Below are 24,334 nucleotides of genomic sequence, written 5' to 3'. Positions count from 1 at the left end.
TTGGGGGATGCTATTCCTTTCTTGATCATGAACAGAGCACTTAGAAAATCAATTCATTATTTCATCCCTATATTCATGTACCTCATCTCCCTAACTTGAAGATAAACCCCCATGCGGATAGAGGGCATTGTTTCAGACACAGACTCACAGAGTTGTGGCCAGTCTATTCACCATGTTCATTTCCCAGATGATGACCCTGAGGTCCAGAGGAGGGAACTGACCGGCCCATGGTCCTTAAAAATAACTGTGGCAAAATGAATATAGCATATATCATTTTAATCATTTTTAGTTTTTATTTTTGTTTTCATTAAGTTTATTGGTATATTTTAGGTATACAATACATGTACATTCATCATTGGGATCTTGTACCTGTACATGACGTATCTTGGTTCTTATTTTTTTCCCATTCCCCTGCCCTCCCTTCACCTCCTCCTCCCTTCCCTATTTACAAAAACTTTGCTCCATTTTTTTCCTTTTCTCCTATTTTTTCTTTTCCCTTCTTTTCTTTCCCCTACCCTTCCAACTTCCCCTACTCTTTTAGACCTTTTCTTCCTATTTCACAATATCAGTAATACATTTTGATCCTTATTTACACTTTTAGTTTCTCACACCAGAGAAACTATTTGGTATTTACACATGTGTGTCCTATTTATTTCACTTAAGAGTATGGCCTCAATGTGCATCCATTTAGTTATAAATGTCTCTAATTTCTTATTCTTTATGGCTGAGTAGTACTCCATTTTATAGAAAAACCACATCTTCTTTATCCAATCTCTAGGTGATGGGCATTTGGCCTGTTTCCAAGTTCTAGCTATTACAAACTGAGCCACTATAAACATGGGTGTGCATATATCACTGTGGTATGATTCTTTTAGTTCTTTTGGGAAGATACCCAGCGGAACAATAGCTGGGTCAAATGGGACTTCTAATCCTAGTTGTTTGAGGTATCTCCATATTGATTTCCATAGTGGTTGGACCAGTTTGCACTCCCACCAACAATGGAGAAGGGTTCCTTTCTCCCCACAACCCTGCCAGCATCTGTTATTGGTTGATTTCTTGATAGCGGCCATTCTTACTGGGTTGAGGCGGAGTCTCAGCGTTGTTTTCATCGGCATCTCTCGAATGACCAGTGATATTGAACATTTTTTCATCTGTTTATTTGCTGCTTTTACTTCTTTGTCTGAGAAATGTTTGTTCATTTCAGACACCCATTTTTGAATTGGGTCTTTATATTTGGGGGGTCTGATATTTTTGAGTTCTTTATATATTCTAGATAGTAGACCTTTGTCTGAGGAACAGCTGGTAAAATTGTTTTCCCACATTGTAGGTTGTCTCTTAGCTGTGTTAGTGGCTTCTCCTGGAGTGCAGAAGCTTTTTAATAAGATGAGATCCCAATTGTTGCTTCTTTGTGCTAGTTCCCGTGCTACTGAGGATTTGTTCATAAAGTTTTTTCCTATGCCAATGTCTTCAAGAGTTCTACCTAACTTATCTTCCAGCAAGTTTAGTGTTTCTGTTTTAATATTTAGATCTTTAATCCACTTGGATTGTTGCTTAGTGCACGGTGAAAGATAGGGGTCTAGTTTTAATCTTTGGCAAGTTGAAATCCAGTTTTTCCAACACCATTTATTAAAGAGGCTATCTTTCCTCAAGTGAGGATGGTTGGCTCCTTTGTCAAAGATGAGGTAGCTGAGTATGTCTGGAGTTGTTACTTTATCTTCTAGTCTATTCCACTGATCCTTGGGTCTGTTTCTTTGCCAGTACCATGCTGTTTTTATCACAGTGGCTTTGTAGTACAGTTTCAAGTTGGGGATTGTGATACCCCCTTCCATGTCTCTGTTGCCTAGAATTGTCTTAGCTATTCTGGGTCTCTTCTGGTTCCAAATGAACTTTTGGATTGTTTTCTCTAGATCTGTGAAATATACTGTTGGGATTTCCATCGGGATTGCATTGAATCTGTATAGCAGCTTTGGAAGTATGGCCATTTTCACTATATTAGTTCTTCCTACCCAGGGACAAGGGATGTCTTTCCATTTTCTTATATCCTCTTCAATCTCTTTTTTCAGAGTGTTGTAGTTCTCAACATAGAGGTCTTTTGCTTCCTTCATTAGATTGATTCCTAGATATTCCATCTTTTGGGATGCTATTGTGAAAGGCATTGTTTCCCTAATTTCTCTCTCACATGGAAATTGAACAACACTCTCCTGAATAACCAATGGGTTACAGAGGAAATTAATGAATTAGACAGTTTTTGCAATTAAATGATGATGCCAGTACAATATACAAGAATCTATGGGACACAATGAAAGCAGCTCTATGGGAGAAATTCATAGCAGTGAATGCCCACACTAGGAAAATGGATCAAGCTCAAATAAACAACCTAATGCTGAATCTTAAGCTCCTAGAAAAAGAAGAGCAAGACAAACCCAAATGTTGTACAAGGGAGGAAATTATAAAGATCAGAGCAGAAATCAATGTAATGGAGCCTAAGAGAATGAGACAAAAAAAATCAATGAATCAAAGAGTTTGTTTTTCAAAAGAATAAATAAAATCAATAAACCCTTAGTCATTTTAATCATTTTTAAATGTACAGTATAATCCAGTGCCATTAAATATATCTATACTGTGGTTCATTATTGCTCCATCTATTTCCAGAACCTTTTCAAATTTGCAAAATTGAAACCCTATTGAGGCACACTTGGTTTTTGGTTTTTGGCTACTTGTGTATGTTGTGGCTGTGAACATGAGTGTGCACAGGTGTACATGGTTGTACAAACAGCTCACGGCCTTTCTCAATGATTTTTTTTCCACTAAAAGCAGAGTGTCCTCCACAGAGTGGAAATTCAGAAAAAAATCTTGAGGATTATAATCTTAGCTAGCCTCTCAATCCTATTGGAGAGAGAAGATTTAAGCCCGTGAAGCAAAAGACTACCTGTTCTGTGATTTGGTTTACCTGCTGATGTTCTCCAAATGCTATCAGTATTTAATCAAAACACACAACTAGTACGAAAGTATGGATTTTCTTTGTACATCTCCTGTATCTCTCTGTGCATTCCAGAGAGTAGGAAATCTAATTCAGGACTTTATTTCTTCTTAAAATAAGGCTTTTCCTTGGGGAATCGTGTGGCTACATTAAAAGCCATAAGATTTTAAAAACACCAAGGTCAAGGAATTCCTTTGGTGACTCTCACTTCACACCCTCCTACTGGCTTGGAGAAAGAGCACAATTGAACTAAAACACTAAGAGCAGCTTTCTCCACTTCCTTTCCCCCTTCCTCTAGAGAAGCCTGTCTTGGAAAAATCCTTTATTTCTGTGAAACCTTCTCAAGGTGAATTCAAGGACAGATGCCTTTCAATAAGAACATTAAGTGCAGGGGGAATTTTTTTATCTCTTTATATTATCCTATATTCAGTATCAAATTGATTCCTTTAGTGATTATTATTTTTTATTATTAACACTCCAAAATGTGTCTCAATCCTTTTTCTTAGTTAACAGTAAAGCACATGTCCTCTGCCCACGGCTCGCAATGCCTTCTGTGCTTTTCAGGGCACAGGCTATCATTCTGTGTGTTTGTGGAGCACATTAAACTTTTCAGATTATGCCTTACATTCAACATTTCTCTTGATCCGTGAAACAATTTCATTAGGGAAATAAGACTGGGATCATTATTAGTCTCGGGGGATGCAACAGAAATGAAGGCCCCAGGGAAGAAAAGTGTTGAGGATAATACACAACATTGCTCACCTCAGCAATGGGTCAGAAAAGACCCCTGACTGCACTCGTGTGTATTTTACAATAAACAATCTAGAAACATGCCGCCAGAGGGACTTCCTGTCCTGTGTGGAAATCCCTGCCCGTCTGGGCTGGCTCTGCCTACACTTCCTGGCTTGTGGCGCTTTGCGACAGTCCAGGCAAATGGACTGTCCCCAGCTCTGTCCCTTTTTCCTTTTCCCTCTTCACTTGGCTACTTCTACTAATTTTTTTTTTATAAAAAATTTTTAAAAAGTGCTTTAAATGTTAATGTTTTCATCAAAATTAAACACATAAAATTAAAAATGGTAGGGACTAGTTACCTTCTCTGTTTTGTCCTCCTATTTCCCAAGCCCAGCAGCATTTTAACCCTTTAGGCTGATTTAATAATGTACCCTTTGCTAGGTATGGCGGTACATACTTGTAATCCCAGCTACTACAGAGGCAGAGGCAGAAGGATCTCAAGTTTGAGGCCAGTCTGGGCAACATAGTGAGACCCTGTCTTAAACTAAAAAGAAAAAAGAAAAAAACTAATAAAAGGAGCTGGGGATGTAGCTCAATGGTAGTGTACCCCTAGATTCAATTCTTAGCACTGAAAACAAACAAACACATTTTCCTTTCATGGAGGAAGGCAAAGCTGAGGTCACCCCATAGTCATGTCAGCACAGGTACAAGAAAATTGGCCAGATGTCAAACACAATTCAACATACCCTCTTCCAGGGTAGCACATGTACCAGTAACTTCTTTACCAACTACCGAACTACTGCTTTGGCTTGTTTTCATCCTACCACTGTTTAGTTAAAAAATATGAAGATATCCACTCACAATCACAGAATCATCTCTACTTTCTGACAACATGTAACCCAGAATAGACTCCTGCTTCTGTGAACCTGCCCTTAAATCACCTAGCAGAAACCCAAGTCTTACAGAAAGTTCTTCCTAGCACCTCCTTACTGAGCTGTGCTATGGTCCTCCATGGAGGGTGTCTCCCTGGCTGTGACAAATCCATAAATCTGTACTTGTTCTAAGACAGATAAGTTCCCAGTGGTCAGTGGCTATAACGTATGGAGTGGAGGTTCTATCAACATTTGTCTGACAGCCCTTCTGCCTTCAGTGTGACTCAACTCACTGATTTTCATGTATGTGAGATCTTTTTGTTTCTTTATATGGTGGACCTTCAAGTTATGCCTGGCCTGACATATGAACAACTTGGGTTAATTAGGTCAATGGAAGATCCATCTGCCCCTTGTTATCTATAGTGTGTACCTAGGTAAACATCCAGATCTAAGCTGTATTGACTTAGTTACAACCAGCCCTTGGGAACTGACTGAATCAGTAAGTCAAGGGCCCATTGTATTTAACCACAGCTAGAAGAAGTTCATGCTGAACAAAGCTCCAATATTTTGTTGAGGCCTTCCATTTTAGGTGTTTTCTCTTTCTTCCCTTTCATACTTTTTTCTTCCTTCTCCCCTCTGTCCCCCTTCCTCTTTCTTTTTTTCCCCCCTTAGGAATAAGGTTAGCAGTGATTTTTTTTTTTTTTTTGGTTATCTAATGAGATTCTTCGGTGAAACTGTCTTCTAGCTCATTGATGTCTGTCCCTAAGGTCTGCTGGCTTGTCTAGCATTTTGAGTGTTACCTTTTAAAGAAAAGCTCTATGGAGAGATGATTCACATGAGCCAGGTAGGACTGTCGTTGGGATATCTCAGGTCTGAGGAGTTCACAAGTTCTCTTCTTTGGATAAACTTTGACCTGGGTCACTATTTCAAACCCTTATAAGAACCTTTTCCATCAATCTTATCTTTCTGTCCCTGAGAATTGCTTTGTTTGGATGAGCCTTTTTTTGGAAGTCGGAAGCTGTTGGCTTTGGCTTTGGCCAAGTTCTCATGGGGAATACTACAGTCAGTGCCTGTGGGGATGGATCCACCTGAAACTTCACTTCTACTAGGGGACCAGCACCTCATTTCTAACTCTGCCTTCACTTATGTGGTTCTCTTTCTAACTGGCTCGTGTTCACCAGGGATAATCTGAATCACAGTGGCTCTTTGGGGGAGCTTTTGTTATAAACAAGATTGTTCATTTGAGAGGCATCTTAGAACAAACAGGAAAGAAAAACCCTCACAAGGAGACCATCCCTCTAGCCTAGTCCATTTATAGAACATTTTGTTCATTGTTCATACAATGATTTTGATGATTCGCAAAGGCTGGCTTTTAAATATGTTGTTTGGTACAATTTTTAAGGCCCAAATAATTGCTTAAACCAACTATAATATGTGTCTGTGTGTATATTTGTCAAAGTGGGTTTTCCTGAAGTGTGTAGCCCTTCATCTTGTAGAGGGGAGATACTTGCTTTCTACAGAGATGATTTTCTAAGTGCCTGAAGCTGAGTTCCCTCATTTCTCTTTTCTATTTCTCTCCCTCTCATTGATCCTCTCTTGAGAAACTTTAAAAAGTAATTGATTAAAATAAACATCCTTTTATTACAAGTATTACAAGTGTACTTCATTCTATAAGTAGTCCAGTGTCTAAAAGAAAACATATTAAGCATTGTTTCTTTTCTGGATACTTGAAAATTGTATTTACAAAGTGGTCTATGTTACTATAACTACATGAGAAATCTTAGTTTTAAGACAAAAAAAACCTTTTTTTTAAAAGAAGATTTTGAATATGACTTAGGGTCTTTAGATTGTAGTTTACCATTTAAAGATAATATATGTGAGTAAAATGCATTGTTTTGTACAAGACTGAGGTTAAATTCTTTTAAAGTTCCTAAATTCCCTACATTATTTTTATGAGTTAAATAGATCATCATTCTTTTCAGAACTTGTTTAAAATTTATACACATATTCACCTACATACACATAATTACATTCCATGAAATAAAAAGGTAACAGAGGATTTTAAAAGGATTTTTTGGTGAAATTTTAAAATGTTGTATGTCAGAAGGATTCATTATGTTACCAGAAATTGTAATTTCTCAGCCTTTAACTTTAAGATCTTACACAAGTGATTAATTATTTAATAATCTTTGATAACTAGACAATTTGTAAGATGAAACAAATACACAATAAATGATAGATGGTAAGAATAATTTTAACATGTCCTTATTTCTCAGAATGGTCATAGATTATCAAAATATGCAAATACTTTTGGATGATATCATATATATGTTTATTTTTGCCACCTCATATTTATTTATTTATTTTTCCTGCCTTAATGGGTTACTTTATTAATATGTCATTCTAAACATTACATAAATACAGCCTATATACAAGAGTATCAAACATTGTTCCAGTAAGAAGCTCAAGAGTACATTCAGGGTTATTTTAAGAAATGTGAATACTTTGGTTTCCATTATTACATCAGATAAAAAAAATTAAAGAACAGTTTTAATCTCCTGCTATGATTAGCAACAAAACCAAGTAGAAAAATAAGACTGTATGGTTTTTAAAAAAGTACTTTTTGAAGAACTTGGCCTCTTCACTACCATACATACACAAATTACTGAGTAACCTGAGAAGTGGTTCTTCACCTATATTAGGAACTCAATATTTTTTGAATGAATGGACTATCTGGTTATGGATCTGCTACTTTAATTTGTGCTTTTGAAGTTTTTCCAGGTAAGCAAGGATAAACATACTGAAGTTCTCCTTTTGTTCAGATCATAAACCTACAGAACAGTGACTATGACAAACCCTACCTATTATTACCAAATTAATGTACATTCACCATCCTAGTAAGAATAATTATCATGCTGGAGAGCTAATTCTAATAATTCACTGGGCTTCAGTCACTTGTGATACAGTCAAGAAAAGGGAGTACAAGCCTGGGACTTCAGGTTTGCAGTTATTTTGCCTATCAATGATTCCTATCTTTGGGGCCTCATTCCCTGCCCACCCCTAAAAACAGTTGCTACAACAGTAGCTACAGAGGACCTTCTCCCCTGTTGTTAATGTGGCCCTGAGAACATTCAGGCGCTAAGTTCAGAAGGGGAGCTTCTGAGCAGGAAATAAAATTTATTAAGGGAGCTCACACAAATGGAAATGAGTTCATGAACTGGAGAGCAGGACAAAGCTTTGTTCTTAAAACAAGCTCAGTGGACATATGATAAAACTCAAAGGTGAACACTCTTAAATTGCAGTCACATTTCATAACCAGACCAAAAAAACCAACTCTTTTAAATAAGACCTTTTTGGGAAAACCATGATTTTCCAGCTCTCTTTCAACATTAAATTTTACCAGAGTACACCTAATACAAAAAAGAGAAAAAACAAAAGTGGAAGGTGGAAAAGTTTTGAATAAGTAAGTTTGTGATGGAGTTTGGCCTAGATAAAACAGATAAAGCAAATTCCACTAAGTTGCACAACAAAGTTGTTTTCAAGGACCATTTCTTCAACTCACAATGTAGCAGATCTGATGATTTAGCATCCACAATAGAAAGGCAAGAGTGTACTATGTATGTCATTGCTTTTCTCGTATGAATTACCATTTATAAGGGAAAAAGTGAAGGAGTAATTTAAATTTTAGTTCTAAAATTCAACTTTAATGAAATAAAAACATCATTGGATAAATAATGGAGATTCTAATTATAAAACATTGAACTGTATCCAAAGTTTCCTTCATTATCAACTTTTTGTGGACAGTTATAAATTACTATTCTTGATTACTTAAATCTTGAGAAATCTTGGCATAGAAATGATTACTTATTTCAGTAGGCTTAACACATGTTAAAGGGAATAATATTTTGATACATCTCTTAAAGTTAAAAAGTTATCAATGGGGCCGGGGATTTAGCTCAGAGGTTTTGCTGACTGCTGCGCAAGTGCAAGGACCTGAGTTCGATCCCCAGTACCAAAAAAAAAACCCCATAAAAAAGTTATCAATAGCAAAAGCACATGAACAATAGCCTCGAATGCTTCTAACTTCTCCCTTACAGGAAGTTACTAGATGGCAGCTGATGGTGCACTTCACCAAGCTCAGGGGTCAGCATCAGTAACTCATGGTAGGACCTCTATGGTCACCTCACAATTCACAAACAATCCTGGCATCAAAGGGGTGTGATATATAACCCAGGAGAGCTGTCACCGACTTCCTGTTTCTAAATTCCATAGTGCCTCTAATACAAAACAAAAGCAGCCAAACTTTCATACTTTTTTCAATCTTCCAGCTCATGTAAGAAAGGTTACATTTAAAGTATATGTATCTGGAAACAAGAGTTGTTTAAAATGGGCTCAGGAAAAGCCATACATCCTTCATAAATTCCCACAGAGAACTGTGTCTCAGATGTGACAAAAATCACCAGATGGGTTTTACCTGCAGAATTACATTGCCTGTACACCACAAGCTGGACACATCGCCAACAGTGCCCGGAGCACGCATTCACACCCCAGCAGCTTCAGTTCTTAAAGGCTCCACATTTACTGGCTTTAGCAATGAACTCCTTTAGCAGAGGGCCATCCATTTGCCAAAATGCTGCAGTCTGTGTAACTTCTGTCAAACGATTGATGCAAAACTTAAAGTAGAATTCTTTTAAATCCTCTGCATCATATCTGACAGCAGCAGAGAATAATGAAAATGCATTCTCCACAGTAATTCCACACTTGATAATGTGCTGACAAAGTTTTTTCAGTCTGTTTTCACGGTAAGATGTCGCCAAATCCAAAAGACCTATAGCATCTTCAGGTGGCAGATCCACTGTGTCTGTGTAGAGGTACTGGAGAAAGGCATGATACACAGGGTGAGAAAAGTGGTCTATTTCTATCACCTCTTTCATGTCCTCATTCCAGTAAGACTGGAACATGGATCGAAAGTGCTCACACCTGATTTTCAAAACAGCTTTATGGACATGAACATATTTCCCATCAATTCGAAACTTCAGATCAGCAGTTTCTGGACTATCAAATTCTTTCTTCAGTGACTCTGCAACTGTTAAAAAGTCTTCATCCTCGACAGACAAAAGGCGCCATGAGACAGCGGGAGTGGCGAAGCAGGCAAATACATCATCGGTGCAGGGGAAGTGGGTGAGGTGAAGGAGGATCACTGGCTGGCCCCGGCACGGGTCTTGGCGGCTGATGTGCGGGGGGAGTGACAGGCTGCGATCTCTACCACTCTTTCTTTCTCCACCATGATGTGTGCTGGGCTTAGCAGGTTATTTTTATTACCAGTTCCCAGCTGCCCATATGTGTTAGCTCCCCAGGCATAGAGCAAGCCCTCATCTATTAGTGCTAGAGTATGTGCATAGCCGCAGACAATCTGATTCACACACATGCTGTACAAAGCTGCCACTCTCACAGTGGTTAGTTGGTTGCCATTGTTTCCCAAACCCAGCTGGCCACTGCCATTGTAACCCCAGCCATAGACCTCACCATTGCCCAGAACAGCTATGGACGAGCTCTGACCACAGGCAATGCCAACCTCATATTTAGTGAAATGGTATGATCTTTTTTTTGTACCAGGGATTCAACTCAGGACCTTGTGCTCGTGAGGCAGGAGGCAGCACCACTGAGCTAAATCCCCAGTCCATGATATGAAATTAGTGCTCATAAAGAAAAGAAATTACTAAATAGTTCTTTTACTCCTTGAGTATTCTCTTATGTCTAGAAGAAAGAAGTTAGTTTCTTTGATTAAATGTGATAATATGCAAAGGGAATTATAGTAGACATTATGATTATATATATGAATATATATACAAGATAATGGATTTGATTTTTGGTGTGATTATTTTAAAAGTTATTATAGTTAATTAAAATGGTATACATCCATAGGATGTATAACCAAACATTATAATAAATTACATTTTGAAGCTACAGTTAAAAACTTAAATTTATTATATATATATTATTATTCATATTTATATATCCATAAGTATATTTTCCACATATATATTTATATATCCATGTGTTACTATATATACGTATGTTTATTAAATGTGTCTATGTCCATGGACCCGAGTTCGATCCTGGCACCAAAAAAAAAACCACCAAAAAAAAAAGTACTGCAAATTCGTATACTGCATATTATTGCATGATAATGTACAAAAAAGCTAAAATTAGAATTTGGGTTTTTGTCTATAAAATGATTAAATTATTCTATGCCCCACAAAAACAATAGTTCCTCACCAACATATTCTGTAAGGCTCCTTTGATATACTCTTAAATCATTTTGGAGGAGGTCCTTAATTTTGAAAAAATTTAATGTGATTTTTTAAATGGTTCCTAATCAGTACTGTTGTTTTTAATAGTGTTCTTTTTTTGCAATTAGCCTGTAAATGGTTCTTTGTCTTTAGATATTCATGATATATCTTGTCTCCTCTAATAACAATTTTTGATTTTGTCTTACTGTAGTTCAGAGCTCAAATTCAGAATAATAAAACTGTTAAGATGTCTTATATGCCTAAACTGTCTTTAATGCCTAAACTGTCTTTAAGTAACACAAGGGTTTCCCCTTCATCTTAACAAGGGAAGGATAATAGGTCTGAATAGAATTCTTCAATTTTTAATAATTCAAAACTGTTACATGGGCTCTTTTGTTTTCCAAAATTGATAATTAGAAACTGAGTTCATTAACTAGGTTAATTTTACACAAAAGTAATAATGCTTAATTATTATTTTGAGGTTAATCATATACAAGCTTAGTGTTTAATTATGTAGATGCTTAGAAAGTATATTTTGCATGAATAAATAATAGAGAATATACCTTTTCTGACTTAAAACCTGTTTTTATCTCTTTTTCCTGAGATGGGTAGAGAATGGAGAGATTTGGCTACCATCTTAATGAGTAGCCTTTTTGGGGTGCTCTTGGGCAATACCCTGTGCTCCTTCCTTCAGGTCTGAACTACAGGTGCTCAGCCTGAAACCAGAAGGTGTGGGGAATATGGGCCATAGCCACGTGACCTGCTGTGGGTTCAAGCCACGATTTCTCTTGTCCTGACATCTAGGCTTCCTTTGAGTTTCTTTTCTTTTCTCTGTTTTCTACTTTTTAAAAGAATGAACCAGGAATAAGAGCATGAAAAATGTTAGCTGGAAATCCTTATCCACTTTGCAGCAACACTTTGTTCTTTTGGGTGAATCATTGAACATTAATTTGGGAGATTGGATCCTAAAGATTAATAAAGTACTTCTGAGATTGGCTACAGGCCAATTCCCAGCCCATTTTCTTGTTTATCCTCAATTTGTTGAGTAGCTTTAACTACTTACTACACCCAATTCTTTATGTCTATTACCATTAATTTGATAACAAGCTCCCTAAACCTCAGAGGTGTAGCAATATTCCAAAAGTCAACTTATTAGTTAGGCAGATGATTTGTAAGTCAAATTTAAGTGTCATCTAACTTTAACACCTGTAACCCACCCACACATAGTACCATCAACGTCACAAAGAAAAATACTACATAAAAGATAGGTTTGTGTGGCACGCACACACACACGTCTGTAATGTACATAGGTACACACATGTTGAGAGGAGAATGAAGTTATAAAAAAGTAAGGTATTAAAAGAATTAATCCAAATTCAGTTAGCAGATTTGGGTCATTTCTTCTTAAATATTTTTGTCAATCATAGTGGCTACACAATTGTGCTCCTTCAGAAAAATCTCTACTCACACCATAGTTTAACAATGGGAGAAATTTTATTGATATGCAAATAAAAAAGAGGAATTTGCTAGCGTAGAAGGATCAGGCAATTACAGCCATCTGCCTCTGGTTGGTCCAACATGTCCCCATCTGCTGCACGGTTCAGAGTAACTACACAGGGGACTGCAGGGCAATGTGAACAATGTGGCAGAGACTAGATGTTGGGGTGGAAGCAGCTAGATTGCTTCCTCTGGTCCCTCCTTTGGGGGTTTGGTCTCTAGGAGATGGCTGGGCCGCCTGTAGCACACCTTGGTTCCTAGCTGACTCATCTTTAGGTAAAGTTGAGTCTCCTTGTTTCTTCTAGTGAATGGTTTCATAAAAGGCAAAGCAATGGCAGTGACTAACCAAAGCTCCATAACGTCTGTCTTCTCCCTCATGCACTGGACTTCTTTTTAGTTTTTTGGAACCAGTTTTTGTTGTTGCTGTTGTTGTTACCTAAGCTGTGCTAGTGGTTCCAACATGCTCCAAACTACAACTCTAGCATCCACATTTATCACTCTAATCATTTTAAAACAGAGGCACATGTTTTCTTTGGTTAAAACTCATCATCAAATAAAATGTAGAATTTGTGGAAACTGGCATTTCTACATTATGTCTATATATTATAAATATGTAAATTGGGTTAAAAATAAAAACTCTAGTGGTTTTCTCGTAATCATCTGTTGTAGTTTATACCTGGATGTCCCCCAAAGCCTCATGCAATCAGAACAGAGCTTGGGCCAGGTGATCCTGTCATGGGGGAGCTACAGCTGGCTTGGCGTTAAGAGAAGAGGAGGAGCATTGGGACTCTGTGGGCGTGGCCGGGCTGGTCTCCCCAGCTCCGCCCTTTGTGCTCTCCGCTTCCTAGTTGTCCAGAGGTGAGCAGCTTTTCTAGGCCAGACCCTTTCACCATGTTTTTCTGCACTGGAACTGCGGACTGGGGCTTGAAACTTCTACAACTGTGCTCCAAAGTAAACCTCTAAGTTGTGGGTGTTGGGTAGCAACGCGGAAAGTGACTAAGACATCGTCTAATTTGATACTCTTTCCTTTGTACTCCTGGGCAACTCTCTTACATGTGGAATTTGGAAAACTTTTTTGTGAAAACCTTTTTAATTAGAAAATAATTTTGCTTCCAGTTTCCTAGTTCTAGCTGGTGTCAATCTGGGATAGGGAAATTGTTTTTTCTTCTGGGACTCAAGTATGGAGTATTAACGTAGCCACTGTTGGTACTTACTTCACCACCCAGGCACCATCCCATAGAAGAAAATAAAATGAAATGAAATTAACCACGGCTACTTCAGAGATGTCTAGAGCTTGCTTGTTTCCTTCTTTCCTTCCTTCCTCCCTCCCTCCCTCCTCCCCTTCCTCCTTTTCTGCCTTCACTTCTTTTCTTCTCCTCCTCTTTCTTTATGCAGAAGAAAATTTAATCTGTTTTTATTAAAAAGCCAAAACAAAATGAACAAGAAGTTTCAAAATAGGTCCTCTCAATATCCAGCTACTTCTCTTTGCATACTGTGGAGATCTCTGGAGACAGGAGTCTCAAATCCTCATCTCTGGCGGACTCAGCACCATCAGCATACTTAATAGCACAGGATCTACTTTCATATACATATCAAATCTGACTTGTGCTGATCACTTTTCTGAGAAGAAGCTAAGAAAGGCACCAAGGATGCAGCAAAGCTACCCTTTCACAAACATCATCTCAAGTAATAATTCTCCCTTGCAACGCCACAGAAATAATATCCTCACGGGTATAGACAGGAGAAGGCTGCTGGAAAAGGGGGCTCTAAACTTCAGATCGATGGTCCTCAGAGATGGGAAGGCACCGAGCTGACAGGTTTATCACTTGTGTGTGCAGGCAAGATGGGGGGAGGGCCGTGTAGGGAAGCCAAGGTAAGTGATGGGTGGACGGAAAAGGCTGGAGTGGGAGACCTAATTACAGTGGGGAAAGAACAACTGCTTTAATGAATCTGCAGCTGTAATTTAGTTCCACAGCACCATCTGCATGAGAGATAGGGCTGTCCCTCACACCTGTGGATGTATTATTTAAAATTGGATCGCTATTCATCCTTAAATGAGAGCATAAAGAAAACAAAGACAAATTCTCACCTTTGGAAGTTAGGTTTAGTTTTTGCATCTCTGACCTTCACAATGGGAATCAAAATAAAGGGAGCTTTTCAAAGAATAAAAAATGTTTTTTGCAGATTTATTTTCTTTCTTGGTTTTTCCCTACTGGGGATCGAACTCAGAACCTTGCGCTTGCGAGGCAGGCACGGTGCCACTGAACTAAATCCCCAGCCCTAAGATTTATTTTCTTTCTTGAAAGCAATGTAGAGAAATATTGTAAGGTTAGAATTTGCACAGGATAGAACATGTGATAAACTCAGGTTTCTGTGCAGCTGGTTGTCTTTTCTACCATGTGGTGAAGGGTTGGGCCCTGATTTCTAAAAGTTGAGGTGAAAACTTTATGGACAATTATTTTTACATAACAAGGAATATTTTTACCTCAGGTAAAAGAAATTTTTTTCTTCTACTTTTTATTTTATTTTATTTAACTTCATATTACACCTCCTGGAATTCTAAAACTAGATGTATCGAAATCATATATTATTTAATTAAGTTGCTGGGATGCTGTGAATATTTAAATATGACATACCTTTTCTATTGGTTGAGAAAAGAAACACATTATAGTCCACATATAACGCTGAAAATAGATTCTGATTTTAAGATGTGTTACAATTTATATTCATACCAACATTGATTTCCATCTGTTATGTTTATATCTAAAATGTTCCTCAAAGCCTCATGTGCTCATAGGCAGGGCTTTTGGGAGTGACTGGTTCATGGGTGCATGATAACTGGATTTGAATAGTTCTGAGTGTGTTTGAATGGATTTACTGAAGACAGAAGACCCATCCTGGGTGTGAGTGGCACCAAATATAGGGTTGTAGCCTGAATGGAATGAAAAGGGCAAGGGAAGCTCACTGCTATTGCTTCCTGCCTGCCACACCATGGACTGTTTCTTTGTAATGTCTCTCTGCCATGCTGCCCTGCATTGGAGCCAGCCAACTGTGGACTGAAACCTGTACAAACTGAGCTAAAAATAAACCTTCCTTCCTTTAACTTGTGGTTATCAGGTATTTTGTCCCAGCAATGAGAAAGTAACTAAGATACTGTCATTATTAAATTATCTCAAAAAATAATGCAGATTGTCATCAAATGAAGAAATGTCTTAAAAATAATTTATGCTTCGAAGTGCTTCTGTGAAAGTGGGCATATGTCTCCCAGATGTTTTTGGTGACAACACCAGAGGTGTGGCAGAGGGAATGGATGCTCCCCAGCTGCCAACTCCCTTAGCAGCTTTTGTCACTGCTGAGTCTTGTCCTGTAAAGGAGCCACAGAGACCAAGCTGGCCAGTAGAGCCAGCCAACATCAAGTCACCTGGCCTGCGGCATCTGTCCCAGGAGATGCCTCTTGGCAGACATCCAATGACTGGTACTTTGGTGCCAATAGGGTTTGCTAAGAGGATCCTATTCTTTAGTCTGCTCCATGGTGTGTGTGTGTGTGTGTGTGTGTGTGTGTGTGTGTGTGTGTTTAATTCATCATTTGCTTCACTGGGGGTTCTGTTTGTCTAGTTTCTTTTTCTAAATTTGTATATGTTTGCCATGTATAATAATTATCTGTGGCTTACTCTACAAATAATTACCCAATAAGTCAGCTTTGTCTGAAAAGAAGGATAAGGGCAAACATCAAAGAAGAACACCAGTCATATAAGTATGGGAACTAGGAATGCTTGGAACAGCTGGTGACTTGTGGACAACATCAAGACTATGTCAAGAAAATTGATCACTGCAAGAGTTAATGACTGCTGTAATGCCCACCTGGCTATGGATAAAATTAGAACCCCCAGGAATCTCATATAAGCTTTTGTGCCTGTGACCTCTGGCAAGGTGGAATTTGGGTGAAAGCCCTCCATCTTCAACCTCTGGGGTTGTTGCCAATAAAGCTCTTTCTTCTCCTGTCATTCTATCTCTTGAGTTATTGGCTTCGTCTGGCAGCTAAAGAGCTGAACCTTTCATGGTTACACTATTACTTAAGATGTATTGAGCACTTACTATCTGCCAGGTACTGTGATAAGCACTTTATATTCATGATACCAGTTTTTATCTTCACAATGCAGCTTATGATATTGGTAATAGTCTTCACATTTCACAGTGAAGTAAACAGAAACTCATATGAAAAAAGCAGTTCAAGCTCCTTCAGGAGGTGGAAGAGCTGGGATTCCAGGTGGCCTGCCACAAAAGCTCGAGCTGAGTCTGACTCTCAGTTTATATTATTTCTTCTTCCAGCAAAACTTCTTGAAAAGATTTGCTTTTGCAGTTTTTTTTTTTGGTACTGGAGCTCGAACTCAGGGCCTTGTGCTTACACAGCAGGGGGCAAAACCACTGAGCTACATCCCCAGCCCACTTTTGCAGTTTCTTAATTTGGATGTTGAGGTGTTTTTAAGCCACAATGATGTAATTATTATTATTTGTACTTGTTAAAGCTATATTTGGGTGACAGCAAAGATAATTGCAATAATGGAGACAACGAGACAATGTTGAGGTTCTGGCTATGTGGCTACATTAGTCACTTTCCATCACTGCAGCAAAATACCTAACACCCATAACTTAAAGAAGGAGAGGTTTGTTTGGTTACTGGTTTCAGTGGGTTCAGTCTACGATTGACTGGCTCCACATCAGAAAGGGCATAGTGGAAGGGTCTGGCGGAGGACAGCTGCTCAATCCATGACAGCCAGGAAGCAGAGAGAGAAGGGAGGAGCCTGGGAGGAGAAAACATCCTTCCGGGCCACATTCCAATGACCACCTCCAACCAGGCCTCACCTCCTAAGAGCGGATTGAGCTATGAGCTCCTGAGTGGATTAATCCACTGATGAGTATAGTGCTCCCATGATCCAATCACCTTCCACAATCCCCACCTCTGAATGTGGAGGACATTTAATATGATGAGATTTTGATAAATTATTTCTTAGGGTCTCCTATGAGTCTATGAGGTAGTAGTAGTAGTAATAATAATAATAATAATAATTATATCAAATTTCTAAGAGTGAAATTTAATGCAATTTAAAAAGAATGAGAGGGCAACCTTGCGTAATAACTCATTGGGTGAATTCTTCCTAAACAGAGGATCTCCTTCAGCCTTGGGAGATTTGGATATCAAGAATAGTACATTATATTTTCTATAGGATATGAAAAACCAGACATAATTTCTTCTCTTCCATTTTAATATTATTTTTTGCTTATCACTTAAATAAAATTTCTCATCAGCGTTTTACTACTGCTTTTGTCATTATAGTAAAACCCATAGGCAACTGACCAGAAATTTCAATTAACTATCTGCCATGTGTTCATTTGTCAATTTTGCTGCCTTCCAGTCTTAGGAAGTGAAGATAAGTCACCAGGAGGTAAGTGGCCAACAGGCTGAAAGTAGCAGCAGGCAGTTCAATTTACTACATTTTCTCCATCTCCATTTTAAGAAATGTATTATATTAATTATTCTCTTCAATAACAATTTTAAAAGAACTATAAAATTTTAAGCTGTAAACGAATACTCAATTCCTGTGTGTTTCCTAATCTCTACTAAGGCAGGAAGGTAAAGAGGAGTAGATGGCTTATTCTTTCCACGGTCTAAGGTGCTGGTCCCTTAGTGACATTTGGTAGCAGTCATCTCATGAATAAATGACTCTAACAGAAGAGGATGGACTGGATCTTCTCTTAATTATACTGCTTTTTCAGTTAAAACATTTGGGGGACAATTATAGAATCACATGAAGTTTTAAGAAGACACACAGGTAGATACCTGGCATATTTTGCCCAGTTTCTCCTAGTGAAAACATTTTGAAAAGTTATATGGTACAATATCACAATCAAGGTAATAGCATTGTTACAATCCACTGCTGTTATTCAGATTTAGTACTCATTTGTGCTTGTGTATTTAATTCAGCAAAATTCCATCTCTTCAGTAGGTTTAATTGTCTACTACCATAGTCAAGCTAGTGGACAATTCCAACGTCAGAAGAGTTCCTTGTGCTGTCCTATTATAATAACCATTGCCATGTGACTTTGCTGTTCCTCTCATGAGATACAGAGTCTGTTTCCCTTCCCTTGGACTCTGGATTTGGCCACATGACTTATTTTGGACACTGGGATGCTGAGACCCAAGGCTCCAAACATGCTCATCCAAATGGGTTTGCAGTCTCATGTCTGGCAGTGGCTTGGGAGAGTGTGGGCTGGGCAGCTCTGGTCCCAGGACAAGGAGCAGCCAATCACAGCAGGGCCACTCAACCCTGAGTGACCCTCAGATCAGCAAGCAAGCCACCGGATGGCAGTTATCTGTTAGATGGTTCTTTCTCCATCCCTTCTCCCCCTCCCTCTTCCCTTCCTTATCAATAGCTGATACAGGAAATAAAAGCAAAGAAGGCTACAAGGAAAAGAAGAAGCAGAGCAGAAGAGCCTGCCATGGGGAGGGTGGAAGATGGGACAGAGACTTCTGGGTCTCTCTCTAGTGAGGGCTAAGGGGACAGCAGTAAGGAAAGGAAGCAAGGGCAGATGCTCCATGTTATGCTCTTCAATCACAGGCTTCACCTCTGAGGGCAGAAGCATTGCTGGGGACTATACAGATACAGGTACAGGACACTAGGCTGGAGGCCACCTGCTACCTGCCACCTGCCACCTGCCACCTGGACAAACTCAATGTCCAGGTGAATCCAGGTTCCTACCTGTCCACAAACACCTAAGCTACAGCATCTCACTGCCTGTTTCCTTCTGTCTTCCCCACACCTGGTCCCATCTTATGGAAGGAAGCAAGGGGTAGTGAAAGCCCCTTGAGAGACTGAACATTCCATTCCAGATGGACAGAGCACTAGAGGGAAGGTTTACAAGACCGAGTCTGGCTCACTTTACAGTAGATTGCACACGTAGCTACTAGTCTCCATCATGCAGGAAACCACATCACCGTGGACAAAGAAAGACAGTGCAGGTTCTCTGCACCTCCACACCATCCTGTGCATTACAATGTGCAACTCCGTTATAACCATAGCAACCCCCAATCTGGCCTCCTGCAGCCTCTCCTTCCCCACTGTGCATTTTCCAGTCCCCAGATGGTGTTACTTATCTATGGTGCCAGTACAATCAGGTTACTCTCTCTCTCTCTTTTTTTTGGTACCGGGGATCGAACTTTGAGCCTTCTGCTTGCAAGGTAGGCAGGAGAACCACTGAGCTAAATCCCTGGCCTAGGTTATTCTCTTGATTAAAATAAAAAAATTAAAAAAAATTGTTCTTCTATTCTCTTTCACTCCCAAGATAACATTAAAACCTTAACAAGATGTATAAATAAATCCACAAATATGGCAGATGTGTCAGTGCCCTGAACTTACTTTTGTCAAGGGCATAGACTGGATTCCTATCCTCTGCATGCTCCTCGAGACTTGGAGCATGTTGGGTGTGAGTAGAGGGCAAGCCCAAGGTGACCAGGGGAAGCAGCACTCTCCAGTGTGGGGTGGGAAGGAAGTGGAGGGGTGCCCTGGATTCCTGGTGCCTTGGCTGAGAACCGGGAGGGACCATATGCCCTGTCCCCCAAGATCGTGCTCCAGGGGTCCACGGTGGTGAAAGCTTGGTGGTGTGCCCTTCCCCTCCCGCTCTCATTTCTCAGTGCCCCGATTTCTGTTTTATGGGTCATCTCCCAGATCAAACTCTTCTGTTAAAATCCAATTCTCAAGGGATCCTCTTGGGAGAATCCATGGCAAGAAAGGTGACCACATAGTTTATCAGTCCATGCAGTCACATTTTTGCAATGAGAGTGAGGATTTCTGCTGGCAGGGGGTATAATGGAACTGTCCCTGGCAATTTGAGACCCGTGGCTCTATTTATAGAGGCTGCTCCGACATTATCTCTGCTCCCTTCTCTTCCTCCTCCTCCTCTCTCAACCTTTCTTTCCTTCCTTCCTTCCTTCCTTTCTTTCTTTCTTTCTTTCTTTCTTTCTTTCTTTCTTTCTTTCTTTCTCCTTCTTTCTTTCTCTCTCCTTCCCTCCCTTCCTCTCTCCCTCTCTCCTTCTCTCTTTCTTTTCTTTTCCTTTCCTTTCCTTTCTCCTTCCTTCCTTCCTTCCTTTCTTTCTTTCTTTCTCTCTCCTTCCCTCCCTTCCTCTCTCCCTCTCTCCTTCTCTCTTTCTTTTCTTTTCCTTTCCTTTCCTTTCTCCTTCCTTCCTTCCTTCCTTTCTTTCTTTCTTTCCTTCTTTCTTTTCTTTTTCTTTCTTCAGTATTGGCCTTTGCACCAAGCCTCCATCCCGAGTTTTATTTATTTATTTGGCAGGGTCTTAAGTCTGGAAGTCTTCCAGGTAAGGCTTGAACTTTTGATCCTCCTGCCTCAGTCTCCCAGAGTGCTGGGATAACAGGCACATGCCACCATATCCGACTTCTTCTTTATCAACTGGCTCTTTGCATCCATGTTTCAAACATTTTGAATGATCCTGGTGGTTCCTCAAATGTTCCTCACAGCAGGCTGTGTTTCTAAAGGTGGCCACAACCATCCCTTCCGCTCCACCATTCTCTTTTATACATCTCCTTTGGCCGAGAGCCAGCAGCTAAAGTGATGTATATAACTCCTAAGGGTGGGTCTTAGAGACCTCCAGCTTCCACCTTTGCTTTTTGGAGCCTGGCCTCTGTGCTGGAAGGTAGCCCAAAATCTAGTTTGTGGAGCTTTTAGGGATCCTCCATGGTCACCCCAGTTAAACTACTGGATGGCTGGGCCTACTTTGCTGCTGACCATGTGAGCAAGGCCACAGTGCAGGAAGAACTGACCAGGGTCACTCGAGGCCAATCACGGGACTTATGATTTATAGTGGTTGCAGTCATGTCAAGCTGAATACAATGTCCTTGCACCTAGCTGAAACCAAGCAAAGCCTTGCAACCACCCTGTCAACTCAGGATTGTGAGAAATAGCACATTATTGTTTTGAGACACAAAGATTTAGATGGCTTGTTGTGCAGCAATTGCTTCCTGAAAGCCCTCTCTTTTCCCTGCCCTCTACTTCACTCCAGTCCTTCACTAAATGATTTTTTTTTTTTGGTATCGGAGCTCGAACTCAGGACCTTGCACTTAATGAGGCAGGTGGTGGAACCACTGAGCTATATCCCTGGCCCCACTAAATGATTTTCAACTTCTTATCACCCCTCTCTCCCTTTAGAGATCACTTCTCTGGCATGCCTTCTCTCACTCCTGGACTGGGTTAAGAGCTTTTCCTACTTGCTCCCAAAGAGCTCTGCTGTATGGATGTCATTCTCCCCTTCTGACCCACATTGCAGCAGGCCACATTGCTGCTGCCCAGGACCACATTTCTGTCAGTAAGTCTCCAATAAATCACACTCTGTGCAGTCTTGGATCTGTCTGCTTCTCTTCTTCAGTCTCATGGCACCTGGGGGTGGGTTCCCTGCACTGGAACTAGGCTATTCTGGAATACCTATACTTCCATCTTCCATTTACCCTGCTGCTCGTCCTTCTGGCTCTAACTGCTCTTTCATTGTTTCCTTTTCCAGCTAGAACTTAGGCCCACCAAAGGTGGGAACTGTGGCTGCCTTGGACACTACTGATACTCCAGAGGATTATACAATGATACTGATACTCTGGCATTATACAGTTCCAGGCACCTGACCATGACGAATACATACTTGTTTAATAATGATGGAATAAAAATAACTGATATTTATTTGTCAGATACTACGCTGCCCGTTAAACATGTATTACTTTGTTGACTCCTGTGAGGTAGGGACAATTACTTTTCCTATTTTAAACACAAAGAAAATGATGCACAAGATGAGAGGAAATTGCCAGTCATACAGTTGGTGAGTGGCAGAATAAAACCTAAGACCCAAGTGTAGGGTAACAAAGTGTCTTCTTAGATGCAATCTTTATGTATCAGTTAGGAAAGACTAGGCCATACCATATAACAAATAGCCCTGTAGTCTTTTTATTTTTTGGTACTGGGGATCGAACTCAGAACTTGTGCTTGCGAGGCAGGCACCAGAACCACTGAGCTAAATCCCTGGCCCAAGTCCTGTAGTCTTGGTAGCTTAACAAAGTAAAGGTATTCTTTTTCTTTCTCATGCTCTATGTTCATTATGAGTCAAGAGGGTTCTCTGTTCATTGTGGTCACAGAGGGGCCCAGGTAAGTGGGTCAATGACTGAGGTTTGCCAGTCACCATACCACAGTGATAAAAGTTTTCCATCAGTAATGAAATGTTCTAGTCTGGAAGTCACATTTTTTTTTTTTTTTTTTTTTAACATCCATCACATTTTGGGCAGAAATATCCAGCGAGCAATGTAATGCTTACCACAGAATGCCACTTTCCCAATGAATGGACAAAAGCACAATTTCCTTCTGTGTGAGGCTTTACCAAAGTTCCAGAAGGTTTTGGAAAATCCTTGAATAAAGATTTCTCATCTATAGAAAGTAGTATAGAATCATACCATTCAAAGTTTGGATTATGATGGAAATCATAGAATTCCTACTGGTAGATGCATCTCTGATCAGAGTTGCTTTGGATAATGAAGTAGTTTGGCAAACATTAGGATCTGGGACCAAGATGACCTACCAACTATATTAAATTAAAGTAGATATAAGCTCACCTATTTTTTTTTTTTAACCTCCCAAGGCACTGCAGTGTCAGTAGAGCAGTAATTAATCTACATTAGAGCTCAACTTCTTTCTAAGCACAGCCTCTCTGTCTCTCACAGAGGAGTAATTGCCTTTTTATAATAGAATTGATCTACTTCATTATGATTTTATACTACTGTGAGTTACAGCATGGCACAAACAGTTAATTTCAAAAGAATTTAATAAAAGTGGGCTCAGTAATAACTTTCTAAAAGGAAAACGAGTACTGCTCTGAATACATTCTAATAAGGTAGAATTTACAGTGATGTGATGAGTGGTATATATTGATATTCTCCTACATTCATATCTGTAATCCATCCACATAGCGTGTGGTATCAAGAAGCCTAAGTATAATCGTCCCTCAGATCTCAAGTGGAATAGGCCATCCCTCTTACTTTACAATTGCATTTCTCACTCTTTCAGAAAAGAAACTTACTCCCACCACAAATCTTCAAGTTTCCAGGGTATTTGGGGTTCATCTAATCTGGTTTGTCTCAACCCAAAAGCTCCTTAGTGTAGAGTCCAAATTTCCATTTCGTCTTTGTCGAATACTCACCATAATGCGGTCCACTACCTCAAAATAGACGCCACTCATTTGTGAGTTGCTGCAACTCTTAGGAAACTCCTCCTTCCATGGAGCTGAAATGTTCTGCTTCACACTCTTTGCTCGCTGGCCCCCTGCAGTCCTGTCCAGTCAATCTCCACGGAGTCTAATCCTTCCTTCATGAAGTGGTTGTCAAAGACTGGAAACTGATTCTTTTGCTTCTCTCAAGCCACCTCTTTTTCTGGATAAATATCCCAGGATTTTGATTTTTCTTTTATCTTGTGTCTGTCTGGTCTTCTCAGATTAATATCCTTGCTCTAGACATCCTCCTCTCAATGCACCTTGATATTGTATTCATTTAAAAATCAGTCACCACAATAATGTAGATAGTACAGCTGAGGCTATAGAGCCACTCCCGTCCACTTACCTGAACTAGGTAACACCGCAGGGTCAAACACCCTTCCACCTTGTCCCAGGGCTTATCTGGAGGCAGGTTAAGAAAAAGAAAGGCCCCCCCCGGCCCCTGCAACCAGGGATTAAACTCAGGACCTTGTGCTACAAGGCAGGCATGGCACCACTGAGCTAAATCCCTGACCCAGAAAAGCAAGGACTTTTGAGCCTGCCTGCCCTAGAAAATTCCAAAAATCCCTAACCAGGGCCCATGAGTCCCAAACCTCCTGCATGATCTATAGTAATATTTCTTTACCTGGGGCTCATTGAGGGTTCATGC

At 39.8% G+C, this 24,334-nt stretch overlaps 1 protein-coding gene and 1 pseudogene across 2 annotated transcripts in view; both read right to left on the bottom strand.

Moving 5' to 3' along the window:
• Cntnap2 (contactin associated protein 2) overlaps positions 1-24,334 on the bottom strand; it is a 2,081,788-nt gene that overhangs the window by 87,639 nt on the left and 1,969,815 nt on the right. The gene's annotated exons all lie outside the window — the stretch shown is intronic.
• Positions 2,490-10,195, bottom strand: LOC147828961 (RCC1 and BTB domain-containing protein 1 pseudogene; annotated as a pseudogene).

Source organism: Heterocephalus glaber, unplaced genomic scaffold (genome assembly GCF_053883595.1).
Source record: "Heterocephalus glaber isolate CG9 unplaced genomic scaffold, H.glaber_assembly_v1.0 deba00000818, whole genome shotgun sequence".
Taxonomy (NCBI): domain Eukaryota; kingdom Metazoa; phylum Chordata; class Mammalia; order Rodentia; family Bathyergidae; genus Heterocephalus; species Heterocephalus glaber.
This window is presented reverse-complemented; position numbering and strand designations above follow the sequence as displayed.